This window comes from Falco biarmicus, chromosome 5, assembly GCF_023638135.1.
Source record: "Falco biarmicus isolate bFalBia1 chromosome 5, bFalBia1.pri, whole genome shotgun sequence".
NCBI lineage: Eukaryota > Metazoa > Chordata > Aves > Falconiformes > Falconidae > Falco > Falco biarmicus.
In genome coordinates, this window is record NC_079292.1 from 86,465,051 (window position 1) to 86,479,898 (window position 14,848).

The window sequence follows — 14,848 nt, forward strand, 5'->3', positions numbered from 1 at the left end:
CACAAAAGACACAACTCTGATGGGCTTTCACATAGAAAACTGTGCGCGTGCATGCATACACTCCTCCTTACCTTACACTATCTGTGCTTGTATCAGTACACCTATAACTCAAGTTTATGTCCATTACTTTGAGCCATTTCTGAGTGTGTTTCAAACCACCTCAAACATACAGGTGGTGCTCAGCAAACAAAATGTCACTGGAATGCAATTACAAGGAAAAAACTCAGCAGTTCCTGCCCATCACACTGTCTTCTCTCTACTGTCTGCCTCAGCAAGCCCACAGCGAGGGATCCTACAATAATCCTAAGATCCACAGCGAGGGACCCTATTGTAAGCAAGGGGCAGAGGTAAGGTTGCTGTGGGAACCTTAACTCTGAATTTCCTGAGTTCAGGGAGATTAAAATCTCAGCCTTCACATCTCATTAGCATACTTTTTGTGCGTAGAGACCACGGCCTAGGCAAGTGTATTGTTTCTAAAGGAAAAGGTATACTATTGGGTAAATAGGTGTCTGTGCACGCTTTGGCAACTCCAAGCTACGTAATTAATTCAGTTCTAATGAATGCTACTGGATTTTGAAATCCATCAATATAATAATGAAGTGGCAAAAGCAACAGCTAAAATTTAAACAAGCTCTAAGTTATGCTATATGCTCTACTATTCTGAGCATCAGTGTTGAGACAAAAGAAAAGTAGGAGTTTGCCGTTTGCTAGTTGTTAATAATCAAGAGAAAATCTGCCAAACTCTTCAAGGGCTCTGTCTGTCTGGACCAGGTAGATGCTGCAATACACAAAGGACTTCACACACAGAGAAAGAAAGTGTTCATGGACAATGATGCAGCGTTCTTAATTAAGATTTTCATTACTGATACATACATTAAGGTTTTGCTAATGCAAGTGCCCAAGCACTCTCATGTGCAGGTAGATGTCTCTGATTCTATCTCTAGAAAGCCTTTCGCAAATCTTCGTGAACATTCACCAGCTAAGGCTCAAAATCAGCTCACCTGCCCTTTGCTATAATGACAATGAAAAATAAAAAAAAAAAAACCCACCCGGTATTTTATTTGCCTGACAGATGAGAACTTAGCACTTTGCAGACATGAGAATGAATAGGTTTTTCTGCAAGGCTGTGCTACAGCGTATTGAAACTGATTCTGATCTCACTTACACCTGTTTGATGTTGATGTAACTTCAGGAGCTTCAATAGCATGAGTGCAGCAATTGTTGAAGGAAAAAATAATGAAAGAGACACGTAGGTAAATGGAAAATGGGATAAAACACAACATGAGTTTGCCAAAGGTAGACTGTAGTAGACTAACCTGATAACTTTCTTTGATAAGATAACTGATTATCCAGACAAAGGAAAGGCAGTGAATTTAATCTATCAGTACAGCATGTGATACCATATCACAAGGGAAATTATGAGTTAAGATGAAGACTTGCAAAAGGACTGCAAGGGGAGCAAATGCTTACCTGAAAGGGAGACAGGGTAGTGGTGAAAAACTACCTGTAGTTTTACCTGTATTGGTAATTAATTTATTGGTATTGCTATTAAATTGGTATTAAATTATTGGGCAAGGTGAAGGCTCTATTTCCACAAGTTTTTAGTTAAGCAACAAAGCATTTTCTAGCTAATAAGATCTGGGGGGAGTGGGTAATGTTTCTTTACAAGGCCCCTCAAAGGGAGGAGGCGTAGGGTAGGAAAAAGTGGGAGCATACTTAACAGCTATGGAAGAATCAATCAATTTCAATAAATTCCTCATTAACAATATTTGGGCTTCATTCACTTGTAATGTTTCTATGTTATTTCTAAGGTTCTGTCCTTTGGGAAGTTCAACGATGCTACAACCTTCTCAGCAGTGTACTTGCACAGTTGAATTAAATACCTGGTTCACTTTTGTGCTTTTAAAATATTCTTACTGCCCGAACAGGATGCCCATTCATCTACAAATCTGCTTGCTGAATGCCTTCGGTCTCGTTTGAAAGCTGGGCCCTGCCTCCCAACAAAATGCTGCTGGAATAAGATGCGGAGGAGAAACGCTTGGTGAACAGAAAGATTTGCAAAAGCATTGCTCCTCCCTAAATGTGTTACCTGCTTCTCTTGATCTAGTCAGGCTATGACATTTTGTGAATCTCTGGGCTGACTGACCACTAGCAATGCAACAAGGTTGCACTGGCATGCTCCATGGACAGGGATGATGTGCATCAAACCTTCCAGGATGGAAGGTGAAGACAGTCCCACAGAACTCACAGTGGAAGGTATGAATGTGAGATCAATTTGCAGGCTCCAAAAGAAATGATCTGTCAGCATATTTTCAACAAGTTAAGAACAAACCCTAGGATTTTTGACAATCTTCCCTGAGGCATGGCTCAGTCTACAGGTAATTCAATGACTAAAAATGTTACCTTTCCATTCAAGTTCCGTGGGAGAAAAGCTGCATTTTTGTTATAGTCTTCTGTGGCAAAATGTAATTATTTAGTGTCATAATGTGACCACGCTAGGCATGCATAGTCATTCACACAAGAAATTTTCACTAAACCCCCCAAAACTGAAGGATTTGTAAAGTGCAAAAATTGAAAAACAGTTTCTGAAACACATCGTTCTTTGGGGTTGGTTATATGCTGATCACACTTATAAGGTCTCCTTCACAACCTTCAGTGCCTATTGCAGAGTATCCAGAATGTAACATATTAATTTTTATCTTTTATGTAAAAGTAGATTTACTGCAAAAAGTGAAATTCAATTAATCCCTTTTACAGACATCCAGGATAAGTGAACACAGATGAATATGAAATTTAAACACACATCCAGATCCAAATGTTGCAACTGCATCTTACTTTGGTGATTGGGTGAAGCATGAATACCTTTAAATTGTATGCTATTTGAAGTTGGGATTCCAATTTTGTCTCTGAAAAATCAAACTGTTTAGCATACGCTTAAGAAGCTAAAACACTAGAAAACAGCATTCAGAAAACTGATACAGCCATTCCATTAAACTTAAAACTCAATGTGATGGAATGAGAAAGAGCGAGATCTATTGAGATCTGAAAGCTCTTGGTGGTGTGTAAAACTCTAATGTTTTAGTTATGCAAACATATGAAATGAAAATATTACCGGGGGGGGGGGGGGGGGGGGGGGGGGGGGAATGAATCTGTGAACCATATTCAGCATGGTATTATTCAAAATGATGGAAAGAAGTTGCAGTGAACAAGAACTTCAGAGGAAGAAAACGCTTTTTCTTACTACACTGTCAGTTTTTTTATGCCTAAGAGTTCCCATTCCCACCAAGTGGTATAACAGCCTTCTTGAAGCATGAGACCTGAAGACTAATCACATATGTTTTGACATGTACACCTGTGTAACGGCACACGGCTGAACTCCACGGCAGATGGCTTTCATTTCTTTTTTAAGTGGGAGAGATGGAGAAAAAAAGGCAATGGAGGAGATATTCCTACGAGCTCATGTTTGATCATGGTGTCCCACATTCAGCACGCATATGGAGATGTGGTCTGGTGTTTAGACCTCCTGAGTATTCGTATATTGCTGCCTGTTCCAATAGTCAAATTTATGATCTTTTGATCAAGAGGTGACTTCTGGGAAACTGCCTATTTCTGCATCTCTAGTTTTATAGTAGCCAATCCTCCAGCGCTACTTGCTCTTGGTACCATTTTTACCTTATCTGGGGTGTACATTTTGTGGAGACAGGTATATGGCATTATGTTAAAGCAGAGTGCATTGAAGAGGATTCCTGCATAAGGAGGAATTGAAGAGGATTCCTGCATAAGGAGGAGGACTGAGTGCACATTTCAGAAAAGAGACAGAGATGTTTGGTTTTGTAACTGTAGAATAGCAATGTGCTTGCCAAAGTTGGAAGATAATTTACCGTACCTGCAAAGGGAATATTCTGAAAAACTCTGCTGCACTCTGTAGTTGTGCTATTTTGCGCAGTGATTTCAGACCTAACAAGCTGGACTGTCTTAATATTTTGATGGTTGGTGTTCAAACTGCTATAGGAAATGCTGCTACTGATTTAGCAAGGTGGTCTTTTCTATCTAAATATATTACATTATGCCAGTGTGGGGTAAAAGTGCACTGAACAATTGCATTTTCTTTCTGTCCCTTTCTTTCTTCTAGCTAAATCTAAAGTACCACACTACTACAACTGTCTAGTTTAAAGTCCATTCTTTTTCCCCTGCTGTGATCTGTTTTATTTCAAAAAAAGCTAACACTCAATATATTATATTATGCTAATTAGATGAAAAATAACCTAGAACAAAAAGATCTCTAGTAAGCACAATGGCAGAGAGATGTGACATTTTCAGCTGTCATGCTGACCAATCTTAAATTCAATCTCATCCAACTTCAGTGGCTATCTTGTAGGCATTGCAATTAGAAAGCAGGTTGCATACATGCCTCTGTTGTAATCCACACAGCAACTTCACAGCTATGGGCAGCCATTATTATTTGTTAAACAAGTTGAACGTTAACACTTAAACTAACGCTTGAATGAAAAACTAGCATCAAATTTTGCTCCCCCCCCCTTTTTTTTTAACCTGGCTATTTCTCTGGTGTTCTGGAAATTGGGTCTATTTCTATTAAAGATGTTTTAGAGCAAACCCATGAACTTTGTCAGATTTGTTTTAAATATTTTTTCCCCATGTAAACCTACTGCTTAAGTCCATTTGACTGTTATGTCTTCAGATAAAGAATAAAGCTTGTGGCACTTGTTCAAGAACATTCATCTTGAGGTGCATTCCCGGTTATACAGTTTGATTTCTATAAACACATCAGAACAGAATTTCTGCTCCACTGCTATTTTGAGCCTGTTTCACCATTTCTCTCATTTGCAAATGCCAAATAAAGGGCCTCTGCCCATGTTGTTTCCTTTTTTGGAACATTCCCTTCTTTCAGGAGATACATAAAAGCTGGGGAAATAATATCCCTTTCCTGTCTCTGCTGTGTAGGTGACCATTCCCTTCCAAGAACTTATTTTCAGAAGCAGATCAACTGATTCTTCTGGATAATTTGCATGTCTATCTATTACATTAATTATGATAATTCTTGAAAAATGCTAACTCTTGAAAGCTGTTGTAAACATAAGGCTTATTACATCTAGACTTCTTTGGCATTTTGCAAATGTTCATTTTTGATTCATAAATAAGCTTGACCTGGAGGTTATTATCCTCCTCTGAAGTAATGGAGAGCTTCTTAAGAAACCTGAGAAGAGAAAAGACACCTCTCCTCCCTGTTCCTGATGTAGCAATCACTATTGTTGTTCCTCATCTGCAAAACAATACTAAACACACTAACCAAATAAAGGGATTCAGAGGGTGCTAATTAGTTGCAATTTCACGATATTGGTTCAGAGTGCTAACAGATGACAGTTTGGTGGTGAACAAGTACCAACAGCAGGGACACATATATAGATATCAAAGACTATTTGAGCATCATCATGTCTGATAAAGTGAATACGTATTCTCAAAAAGTGGCAACTGGCAGGCTGGAATACTGCTGGGTGTCTTTTGACATACAATCACTGACCATATGATGGATGGTTCTCATAACTATGATGAGATCAGTAAGATGCTGCTCAGCTTCCCTTAGGTCATCATTACTTGACCGAATATGTCTTCATGAAGCTGAGGAATAAATGCCACGGTGTTTTTCTTTTTTTTTTTTTCCCCTCTCTCTCTCTCTTTTTTTTTTTTTTTTAACAGGATGTCGAATAACAAGGATTAGAACCAGTGCTGAATCTAATAGGAATGATGCTGGAGCTCAGTACAACCCAGTTACATCAGAAAACTATTTCAAGGAAATGGACAGATGTTCATGGAATTAGGTTAACATGTCCTGCAACTTCTTTGTATCTGGATAGCTTTGGTGCATTTCTGATTTGCACTTACCAAAGCTAACAGCAGATAACTTTTCGGTATTGTATGGGTTCAATCTGAATGGGTAGAGCTTTGGAAGTCAAAGAGGTGTCCTACTGTAGCTATTTATTCTACTGTAGACACCTATCTTACTGTAAAGCATCTTAATAGTGTTGATAGTGTTGCACGCTGCTGACAATATGATAGAAAGGCTCCAGACCAGTTGGATGACTCTTCTTGCATGAAAAGGTCAATTTTTGACAAAGATTCCACCTGCCTCTCTCAAACTACTGAGGATATTCAAGTGCAGCAGAGATTAGTTGTATTCCTCTTAAGTGGGAATATCGTTCTGGGGAGAGATCCATGAAATCCTTCCACCTCCAATACCTTGATGCCACATAGTCAGACAGACATGGGTATAACCTCGAGGAGGAGGAGGAAGAAGACTTCTGAAATCATTGGCAAGTTGTGGGTAGGGATATGGGAAGAGAGAGAACCAGTGCAAACAATACAAACTTTTCACACACACCTGAATTCAAGTGAGGTTCCTACGGAGCTTGCAAAGTTGGGAACAGAGGAACACAAAGAAGCCCTTGGCTGTGGAATAAGCCTGACTTCAAGAAGCAAGAAAATGTGTGACTTTAGTTTTACAGGTCAAGAAACAAAGATGGACAGATGGGAAATGACTTATGCATGGTCACACAGCACAGCACCGTCAGAGAGGGATGGCAGCTCTGGGTTTCCACACGCCTCCCTACCACGAAGCCAGCTTGCTGCTTCCACCTAAACTGGTGGAAACACAAACATAGCTCCAGCTTGGACATCTTGTGCTGCAGAGGTAGGACAATGATAAACTGGTGCCCATGTGCAAACGTTGAAGGCACAAGGTCCCTGCCAAAGACATAAATGATTTTGCGGCTGCTGCAGAAAGCATTAACATAAGCGGTGTGTGCTTCACGTCCCTGAGTATCATTAACACGTTTTATCGATATTATGAAGTTCTGCAACAAAACTAATAGGATTTGTCAGGGGCCGTTATGAACCGCCCCTGCTGGATAAATACATAATACATGATGGCAAAGGTCTGATGGGACTTTAATCAATTGCCTTTCTGAGTCAAATGAATGTCACATTAGACGTAAGCCACGTTGCATTCTGTGGGGGCCTCTGCTCCCCTTGTCTCACGGGCCTGACACCGCCACGGGGAGCTATGCATGCGCATAGACTCCTACTTATTTGTAGCAAATCTATCAGAGCAAAACTGGAACAGCACGTTGTAAATTACAGATTTGGGACACCTTATAATGAAAGGCAAAGGGGAAAAGGAAGAAATATGGGGACACCATAGGCATGATAGGTCAGCTCAAATACATCTCCTTGGTAGCTGGCATCATCATACAGCTTTTCGCTGTATGTCACTGCAGTATATCTTATGTTTCTGCCCATAGGGATGGGGAGAAGGAGGTGTGCCGTTTCTGCACCACAAAAGTAGTGAGTCAACTTTAAATACTAAAGTCACACAACTCAGGTTTAGTATCAGGAAAAGAAAGCTCTTTGATTGTTTCAGCACGCACCTGAAAAAATTATGAATGTCCACTTGCTCTTTAGTACCCCTTTGAAGAAATTCCAACAATCAAAACAGAACTCAACCATAAATTTTCAGGCTTAGTTCCTCTCCCAAATATGAAAGAACCATTTTTCTTACTGTGCTATGCTTTTTTTTTTTTTTTTTTTTTTTTTTTTTTTACATTCCAGGCAGCACATTAACAGCCATCTACTTTCCTCTTTGAATGGGTAGGAGACATGAATTTAAATTGCAAAATGGAGATCTAAAGTAACACAAAGTCTAGGCATATTTGGACATGGAGTTCTAAACCTAAATTTAAAACCCCTCATTGTTTTTGGCATTCACTGAATAGCTCCAGTTTGGACATCCCAAAACAGTGGCTTAAAATGCTGGTGGACATTTGGAAAACTTTGGTCTTTACTTAACTATAGTAAATATTATGAAGTGGTAGTGCTATATTTCCCTTTATATCGCAACAAGAAGCATCATTGTTTTAAAAACACTAGATTTCACTGCCAATATGTATAAAGGAATCCCAGCAAAACGCAAACTTTTGTTCCAAATACGCAAACCTATCACGCCTCAGAACCTGGCAAAATTAAAACCCAAAGGATAGCAAACAAATTCTTCCAAAGGTTCCATCCCTCATCCACCCCAAAAAAGGCAAAAGTAAAACTTTAACCACAAAAATTTTAATTCTTCCTGTTCTAGGCCTTAAAAACACAATTATCTGGATTAGTACAGTATTTTCTTCAGTTCAAAGTCATCAAATTGACAACCTACATACCAGCAGCCAAACTCACGTGAATGAGACCAGGTGAAAAAAGAACCCTACATGGCATCTTCCATAGAAACCACTAACAGATTTTAAATGCCAACACTGTCATATGTCAAGGGGAATACAGCATATTTAATCTACCCAGATAAGAAGAACAGGTCAGCATTAGGCAGGAAAGCACACAGGACTGGGTAAGGAAGGGTCCCATGCCCCAAGGTCCCATTTCAGCAAGGACAGGTTGAAATGCATGCTGACTGTTTTCTATACTTGTGTTACGCTTGCCCAGCACAGGATGCTGTCTGCTTTATTCTGAGTCAGAGCACAACAGCATAACGCCCATCACAACACGTATATCCCCAAATATAACAGGAATCTGCCATACTGTCATCCAGAAATGCACATATAAATTCCAGATCAGTCACACAATGTCACTGAACTAAGTCCGAGTCCCATAAGTTGACACTGCATTAAAATCCTGGACTGCTGCATTAACAGTAAGAGCTCAGCACTGAGTCCTGTGGCCACAGGGAGTAACACGAAAGTTCCAAGGGCTCCGGGCTGGCTTGGATGGAACTCGAACAAACTGTGTAATTCAATGAAAAGTATAAAGCATTTGGTATAAAAACTTACACTAGAGACAGGAAATGTTCCTTCAGAGGAAGGCCACAAACTGATCGCGAATGATCTGAGAAGAAAAGGGAGAAAGAAAAAAGGAAATTAAGTGACAATAAACACATTAAATGATACCAACATAAAACAAGGATCGAGGAGACTCCCAGATGGTAGCAGTTTCCACAGGAGAGGGGGTGGGGGGTGGGGAAATGGTTTAGATTTACAAACTGCATAAATCTTGGAAGTTTTGAAATTACCTGACCCCAAAACTATGTAGCTGAGAAAACTGGTAATGGCTGGGAAGCCTTTCAGTCCTGGGCTAACTCCAAGCCAGCAGAGACTAAATAACCTCTCGTGGCTGTTCAAGAGCCTCTGTGAAACAGGCTTGTGGCTCCTGTGGACAAACGCTCTTATCGCAAAAACACTGCCAGATTTGACAGCACCCTCCTTAGCAGTCATGCCAGATGATACAGGCCTCTGAAACACAACTCGCCTTCTCGATCCTGACCTTCCCAGAACAGGGGTTAGGCATATTATTAGGGCTGAGGATGCTTACATTACGGCTGATAGCTGCACAGAAAAAGTGTGTTGTCTTAGTTCCTTCTGTCAACATAGTATCTTTTGGACTTGACAGGTTTGTTTCCCTGAGACTCCTATGAAAAAGAAATGGCTGCATGGAAGTGTAACGGCTAAAGGATTGCAAACTTCCAGTAGACTACAGGTCTGGTTTCCAAAGTCCACTATGGAGTATGTAAGCTTTATTGCCAACACATTTTCCAAAACATATTAACCTCGCTGAATCGATGAAATGAATCAAAGCCTCGTGCTCTGAACTGTAAGAAGATACATTCCTGTTGGACGAAGAAAACAAAGGAAGATGCCCCGAAAATGTTCAAAGGTAAAAATTAGTCCTGTCTCCCTCCTTCCCTTCCCTGAGCTGAAAGAAATTCAGGTAGTCAGACCAAACAGGGCTCTCCAAAAGACAGCAATGAGGGGACCAGGAGCATGGTGGACAAAGACCATGGGACCCATGTGGTGTGCTCCAGTACTTAAGTCAAGACATGGCCTTCACCTACCATTTCCTGTCCAGTTACAGGGAGACATTAGCTCTATCATTCCTCAAGGCAACTGAAAATATTCAGAGGAATACAAACCCAAGCTGTGATAGTGAAGGAAAAGTGAGGAGGTGTCACAGGACAGAAAGAGGGAAGGCAGGCAGAAAGTTTGTTCAGTTATAGCTATTATTTGTGGGAATTATGGGCCTGGTAGAGCAGTGTGCGAGATGAAGCATGTGTGCATCTCCGGTGGCTGGTCACCCGCAAAGGAGGTGGAAGAAGCACAGCAAAGAGCAGAGAGAATCATACGAGCTGCAGGGCAGCTAACAAGATGCTTACAGCATCCTTTGGACAGGCCACCCAGAGAGACCCTGTTGAACAGCGCACTCCTCTTTGAAGAAGCTGCCTGCTCCCACATGTAAGGAAATTGTCATGAGGCAGACGGCAGGATGGATTCTGCCCGGACTGAAAAGCTGAAGTGCCTTAAGATGAAAGGAAGGACAAGATCAGGTTGGTGAAGAGCAGGCGACTATTCATCTTACTTCCAAGAATCCTTTACTCTGATAAACTTTCACAGGGAAGTTTTCCTGGTGGGAAAGAAGTGCTTTGCTAAGCATGTATCCCTCATTTTCCTTTTACACTGCTCCTGAGGATTTAACCATGAAGTCCATAGATTCCTCTGCAATAGACTGTTAGCAGCTGGTAGCTGGGAAGTATTTCTTTCAGGGTTTTGGGCAGATGGGGCCATGATGTGAGCTGCACACCGTGGAATAACCTGAGACAAGAGCTCTGAGTCAAAGAATGTGCCTTGGAGCCCTGGAGTTAAAAGGAAAAAAAAAAAAGAAAAATGTAAAAAGAAAAAAAACGGGAGGCATCCAGCATGGGAAAAAAAACACAGAAGGGAAAATTTTAGGCTGAGTGGTTAGAGTTTGGCTCTGTTATAAGCAACATAAAACAAGTTCTCTTAAGGCAAAGTGTCAGGCAACTTTGATGCCATGGATGCCAAAGAATTCTACAAATTATGGCCTGAGACTCTGGAGGTGCTGAGTAATGACTTACACCAACATTACAGTCAAATTTGCTATAAGAACTGAAAAGACTGTCGTACCTAATTAAAACTGCAGGGTAATTTCAGACAGGCACAATATACTAGGAGCTGCAAACTAGAATCTGGCAAATCACCAGAACTGAAACACCATAATTTTTTAAATGATCGCAATACGTCTGGACGCTTGATTACCAGTTTTGTTCAAAAGAAAATCCATGAAAACAAAACTTCCCATGTAAAGTATTGGAAAAACAAGATGTGTCTGAGGAAACTATGATTCATTCCAGGTTAGATAACTGCAGAACACATATGCAGGAGAGAAGTGGGCCAAATCCTGTTCTCACTGCCCTGTGCAATCATACTGACTTAATTGAAACCATGAGCAGAACCTGAACCATTAAAATGCTGGGGTGAAACTTTTTATCATATAGCGCTGTTTGTCACTAGAGACATACTTAACCCAATTACATTAGATTAACCCAGTAGATTTCAAGATATACTATTACACAATAACATAAAAAATGAAGTCTAAGAAAGCTGACCGTTTTCCCCAGGTCTCCGTGTTACAAGCAGAATAATTACCCATCTTTATTTATGTCGTTTGTTTTCAACCTAGTACGGTGAGGTGGACAAAGAGAATCCACTGATTTTTTTTCATATTGAATTCCCAGTGTTAATTAATCATTATTACTTGGAAGCTGTTTTGGCCATTGGACAGAATAGCCAGGGGCTAATCTTAAGCCTGCCCTTGCTTCATTGTGGCCAGATCCTGCTCACTTTCTCTTTCTTTGCTACGTGAATAAATTCCATTTAAATCACAAAGACTAAGAGACAAACAAGTCCAAAGTGTTAAGGATATTTAGGAATCTTATCCCTGCCTTGAGTTTAATGAGAATAAGGTTCCTAAACACTGAAGAACTTCTGTTTATGGGAGTTAAGATGGTGAAATCCTGTCATATGAGTTACATTATACAAGCAGGTAATTGATTTATGAAGCTAACTGCAATTTTCAAAAGTGACTTAGGCATTCACGTCAAAGTCTGTTGGAAGTCAGTGAAATTTTGGCCATAAACCACCTGGGGACTTGAGAATATTTTACCTTTGTTAGTTTAAGCACTGCTTACTTTCAACAAAATTAACATCTTGGGTGCCAAAGTGATTTTTGCAATCTCACATATTCAGTTGTTCTTACAGTTTATTCACTGAATGGCTTGAGTTAACCTGCTCCAAGTGCCTTTTTCTCGGCAGTAAATTACGGCGGCAATTCCACTCCATTTTTGCAAAGTGATTTAGGATCTCTTTGATGCAATGCACTGCCAAGGTGAGAAATGTTACTCCTTCAGCCCCTAGACTGGCAAGAAGCAGGCAAATGATGAACTGCTTTAAGCAGGGAGGACTGGTAACAGATTCACATAATCCTAAACTGACTGCTCTTGCCTCAAAACACTTTCACCCTTTGCTGATACGGAACCAGTGAAGGGCACAGCTTTATCGTATGTAATCTACTCAGCGAATTGGATCTAAGATGCAGAGTCTTGTCACCCCTCTCCTCCTGGATGCGCTACACCTGCTCAGTATCTAAACCAGAATTTAAAGCCAGAGGAAGATAAAGAAAATCATTTACTAGAGAATTCCCCAGTTCAAAGGGGGCCAAACGGAGCCAGTGCCATTCTGGGGGAACACAGTGAAAGAGGAGACTCAGCTGAAATTCAGTGAAGCCTTGTAAAGGATCCGAGGGGGCAGAGAGGCTGCACTGCATCTCTGACACAGTAGAGGCAGATTACGGCAAAATTAAATTGAGGATTTTAGTGGATATAATTGCTGTTTTTATATATTAATGAACAACAATAATACGTGATTCTAAACTGAATACCAGGTTTGACATTTAATCTGAGCACTCATACCATCCATAAATGTTCATAAACGTCACAAGACCCCTACCCTTTGATTGAATTACAATCTAGCATGCAATTTAGGAAACATGGATTAATCTACATAGATTTATATTTCTGCAGGTTACGTTGTTACTTGTTGATTTATACCCCTTTCCCCTAAATGTCCTTTCCATCGAGAATCTAGGAAAATACATGCAAATTTCAACAGGAGAGCAGCTCAAAATCCAGTGACTAGCAGCAGATGGAAACTTGGTTCAATGAAACCTATACTAATTATCATTTGCTTTTTGAAGTCACCTCTGCTAATGGCCAGCAAAATCTTAGTCCCTGTGATACCTCCTATTACCTTCACATTAACTCTTACTACAGCCAGCAATCACCTAACGTGTTTCTTGGCAATGCTGTGCAATTAAACCACCTTTCAATCAGCTTGCTGAGGAATCCAGAGATGGAAACTGCTTTAATATTAGGAGTTAATTACAAGGATGCAGGGTAAGGTAGTCAAATGTTATGTTAGCATACCAGAAATGTGACAACGCCTTAGCCACAGATGTCACAACCGAGGTAAGGAGCCATCAGGAAAAGTGACATGACAGCGTATAGGGGAAACTGATCTTTCAAGTTCTCCGTTTTTGTTTTTTTTTTTTTTCCTCCCCCGTGGTCATGCTACTTGACGTGACCACCTCCTTCAGCAGCCAAAATATCTGAAATTTCACTGTCACCTGTATTAACAGACTTCACTGCACAATGGTGTCTGCTTGGGGAGTGATGACAACACCTACTCCAAACAGTGCATGGAAATGGTCCAAAAGGCCCATCAGACATTAGCGCTTCTGCAGAGCCCCAATCCTGCTCCTGTTGAAATCCACCAAGTCTTCTCAAAGGGTTAATGTGGCAGGTTCCTTTTCTATCTCTGCATCTTTACCTCTTCGTGCCCATGAGAAGAGGGACAGCCCCACAGCCCAGGGCTGGTGCTTGTGGACTCATTCATTCATACAAGACTGAAGAGAAGGGCTGGCTGCTCTATCTAATATGAAAGGAAACGAACATCACTCGGTTGAGTTAGTGCTAGAAAAGTGATGAACTGCAGAGACGGTTTTACAACTGACCGCCTATTGCAGTGAGGGAGAAAGCACACGTGGGAGAGGATACTGCAAATTCAGCGTGAGAGCCAGCTATATGGCTGTGCATCAACTCTCAGTCTATGGTAGTGGAGAACCAAAATAAAATGGTCTTTGCAAAATGGCAAGGAGTTTTTGTATGTATATTAGAATTAAGGTATGTCTATATACATTGGAATGCACTTACCCGCGTATTTTAGTTATGTATCATTAAAGTATTTGAAAAAAAACTACTCCACTACAGGTGTGCACACTCTTTTAAATGAAATCAACAGCCAAACTGTGGTTCTGTGGAGAATGCAACAGTGACTCAAGAACAATTTTGAGTCAGAATTTATCATTAATAATTCCACCACTCATTTTCCAAAGACAAGAGGTTTTTTAGAAGCTACAGTCCACAGAAGATAACAGAAAAGGTAACTGACTTTTTTCCTCTCTCAAACTTGAAGAATTTCAAGGAGATTTTTTTAAATTTCTATAATTAAGAATAGCTACAATGTTAGCCTTGTCTTTTTCAAATTAAGAAATATGTACTGGGAGAAGGCAACTTTAAATGAGTGTTACACATACACACAAACAAAAAAACTTTTATAAACCAGAAACTTTAAGGATTCTTTAATAGAAAATAGAAAAGTCTTGGTGGAATAGATTTTTTCAGCACACCCAGCTTTCCAAGAAGGCTGGATAATATTATGTTTTGATAAGACAAAAAGAAATTAATCCAACCAAAATTTTGACTTTTATGTATATGTAAGCTAATTCAAAAAGACATCAAGTGAAGGAACTGACTCTTTTCACAGGTAACTCAGCCCAAAATAAGTACTACCAGCTGTTCTCAGTGAAAACAATGAAATAGATGAAATAAGAAAAGGAATCTCTTCCATCTAATTAACATCCATCGGAG

The 14,848-nt window shown here is 40.2% G+C and overlaps 1 protein-coding gene across 7 annotated transcripts in view; it reads right to left on the reverse strand.

Moving 5' to 3' along the window:
- Nucleotides 1-14,848, reverse strand: part of ZBTB20 (zinc finger and BTB domain containing 20) — a 519,609-nt gene that overhangs the window by 138,835 nt on the left and 365,926 nt on the right. For 6 of the 7 annotated variants that reach the window (XM_056341444.1, XM_056341443.1, XM_056341442.1 and 3 more), the window contains one exon: nt 8,844-8,898. The exons of the other annotated variant lie outside the window; for it this stretch is intronic. The gene's annotated coding sequence lies outside the window, so the exon portion shown is untranslated. The remainder of the gene's footprint in view (nt 1-8,843; nt 8,899-14,848) is intronic. 7 annotated transcript variants of the gene reach the window in all.